The sequence below is a fragment of the Bubalus kerabau genome, unplaced genomic scaffold (genome assembly GCF_029407905.1).
Source record: "Bubalus kerabau isolate K-KA32 ecotype Philippines breed swamp buffalo unplaced genomic scaffold, PCC_UOA_SB_1v2 scaffold_40, whole genome shotgun sequence".
Lineage (NCBI taxonomy): Eukaryota > Metazoa > Chordata > Mammalia > Artiodactyla > Bovidae > Bubalus > Bubalus kerabau.
This window is the reverse complement of record NW_026577894.1, coordinates 1735061-1738233: the sequence shown is the minus strand read 5'-3', so window position 1 is coordinate 1738233 and position 3173 is coordinate 1735061. Positions and strand designations below refer to the sequence as shown.

The following is a 3173-nucleotide window of genomic DNA, read 5'->3' as shown; positions in this document are numbered from 1 at the left end:
ACTGATAACTCATATAAGTATATCACTTATAAATTCAGTATGAAGGTCAAAAGATAAAATATCAAAATAATGATAACTACAAAATGAAATAATGGAACCATGTTTGAAGAATTAGATGACAGTATGATACTAAGTCAACAAACAGAGAGACCCAATGAAGAGCTACAAATTATTTTTTTTAAAGGAAACTAACATAAATTCTGGATTTGAAAACTAAAATAATTGAAATGAAAAATTGATAGGTTCAATAGCACATAGGAGATGCTGGCAGAAATAATCCATAAACTTGAAGATGAATTCATAGAAATCAATGTAAAAATAAAGAGAAAAAAATGTTGAGGGAAAATGATCTAAGGCATCCATTCATTACACCATCGAGTATGGAAGGAGAGAGACTCTCAGAAAGCAGGGAGAGAAAGGGGAAGGAGTAAAATTACTTGTAGTCGGAATGGCTGACCGGCAGGTCAGAGCGAAAGGGAGGCGCAGCGCAGGGCTCTCAGGGCGCCGGGCGGCAGCGGCCTCCGTCTAAGGCCATAGCACCCTGAACGCGCCCTGTCTCGTCTGATCTCGGAAGCTAAGCAGGGTCGGGCCTGGTTCTTACTTGGATGGGAGACCGCCTGGGAATACTGGGTGCTGTAGGCTCTTTGCCTTCCCTCTCCTTTAGCCCCCGCCCCCACGTCCCAACTCTTGGGCTCCCGCACCCCAACCCCTCCTGGGGGTGGGTGGCCAGGGCACCGACTCCCGCTGCAGACCTGGGGTGCCTCCGCGTGGCCCGCGAGCCCCTCTGCATTTGGCTTCCAAGAAACCAGACGACCGTCCCGCGGGTCTCCGTCTGGGGCTCCCTTGGCGTGCCTCAGGCAATCCCCGGGGGGCTGCACCAGCTCCAGCCCCAGCCCCAGCCCCAGCCCTACCCCCAGCCCCACCCCCACCCCCACCCCCCCATCCTCGCAGGCGAACACCCGAGCTCGCGCGCATCTGCGTGCACACACAGATATATGTGCACAGACGGTGCATGTATCTTGTTCAGTTATACTTTTGGTGGATATGTGCCTGGGAGTGGGACTGCTGAATCATATGGTACTTCTAGGTTTAGATCCTTCAGGAACCTCTATACTCTTTTCCATAGTGGCTCTACCAACTCACATTCCTACTAAAGGTGGAGGTGAGTTCCCTTTTCTCCACATCCTCTCCAGCATTTGTTATCTACAGACTTTTCCATGAGGATCATTCTGACTAATGTGAAGTGGTACCTCGTTGTAGTTTGGAGTTGAGTCTGTCCAGTCATGACTGATGTGGAGCAAGATGACCTTTTTAAAATGCAGATGCAGTTCTATCACCTCCCTGCTCCAACTGCTCTTGTATTTTCCCATCATAGTGAAGATATGACCAAATCCCTTCATTGCTTCGTCCCCACTTTCTTCTCTGATTTCTTTTCACTGGAATGCCCTCTGCCCTCTTTTGGTTCCATCCCATAGGGCATTGTTCATTTCTTGAATGTACTAAGGTTCCCTTGTCATGTAGCCTTCCAAGATGCTATTTTACCTGCCTGAAATTCTTCCTGCATCTCAACCCTGGTTTACGTTGGTTCAACCTATGGATCTCAACTCAATTATTAGTCTGAAAAGCCTTCTCTGACATCCAGTTTTTGGTGAGGGAAGAGGCTCGTATAGAAGTTCTCAAAGGATCTGCCTGTTATTTATCATTAGATTAGTCGCAGGGAAAGAAGGAACTGTGTTTCTTCTTCTCTCCGCATTCTATTTCCAGAAACATATTGCATGCCTACTAGCTCATAGTAGGTGCTCAATATTTATTCAGTGTGTGAAAGACAGAAAAGTTCTGTGAAGCCTCAACTTTTCACTTGGCTCAGCACTTTTGATCTCTTTGTATCTTTGTCGATTCAGTTCTTTTCTTTCTTCTGTTGATGTGCACACTATATTCAAGGCACGATCTAAGGCATGAAGACATATCAATAAATATAGGTTCTTGCTTTCCAGGAACTCGTACATCATATTTCTATAATTCAGGGTTTTTTTTAATGCTCTAGAACAATGTGAACTTTTAGTATTATCCATTTTCATTTCAAAGAAAGATCATTTTACTTACATAGCAAAGGTGGAGACCTTCCAACTTTCAGTCCAATACTTATACCTTTACCATTTCAGGCAAGTCTTGTGCTTCCTTCTGGAGGTGTGTGGCTCTTCCAGAAATGTGAAGATCTTCCATAGTCCTCAGACTTTGGTGTCATTTGGAATCATTAAGAAAGTTTCCAGGTATAGGTTCCAGACCACCACCTCAAAGAGTCAGTAGCGAATGGAGTGGATTCCAGGAAAATGCATTGTTAACCAACATCACTGGTGATTCTGTTGCTACAGACTCAATGCAGTGGGCAGGGCCTGGACTGCCCACTGGGTCTGATGTGGAATGGAAAGAAGGGCTTACCCCCTCCACTGTTTCTAGCCCTGTGACTAGAAACGGTCCCCAAACAAAAATCAGACAAACAAGATTATCCCAGATCATAGTCCATGAGATGAAGGAACTAAGCAGCTGGTTGAGATGGAGCCAAGGGGAAAGGTTGCTCTTTTTTTCTCCACCTCTACTCCTTTCTTCCTTGATGCCTTAGTGATTCATCGTGGAGATTTGAATAAAGTTCACAAGAGTCATATTTGTCGAATAAAGATTTTGCATTGAACCAACTCTAAAAAATGAAGAAAGTTTCACCTGCCACATGTTTCTTTTAAAAAGTCAATTGCTTTTCAACTCTGGGGTTTCTCCATTGCCTTGTTCAAGTAGCCTTAATCGGAAAAATAAAATATAACTAAATAAAGATTTAAATATACCAACAAAGGAAAGCTTCCGTTTCTTAAATCATCTTTCCACTTAGTAGAACACTAGCTCTTTTCTTTGTGTTTTGACTAGGCAATTAGTTGTATCGTGGCTCAGATGGGAAGGCATCCGCCTGCAGGAGACTCAGGTTTGATCCCTGGGTCGGGAAGATCCCCTGGAGAAAGAAATGGCAACCCACTCCAGTATTCTTGACTGGGAAATGCCACGGACAGAGGAGCCTGACGGGCCACAGTCCATGGGTAGCATAAAAGTTGGGCACAACTGAGCAACTAAGAGCAGAAGTATTTCCAAGGGCCACATTCAAGAGATTTGGAACTCTTGCTTGACTC

The 3173-nt window shown here is 44.7% G+C and overlaps 1 pseudogene; it reads left to right on the top strand.

The window, feature by feature from the left end:
* The first annotated feature begins 523 nt into the window (after positions 1-523).
* LOC129640820 (uncharacterized) lies at positions 524-642 on the top strand (annotated as a pseudogene).
* The last annotated feature ends 2531 nt before the right edge of the window (positions 643-3173 follow it).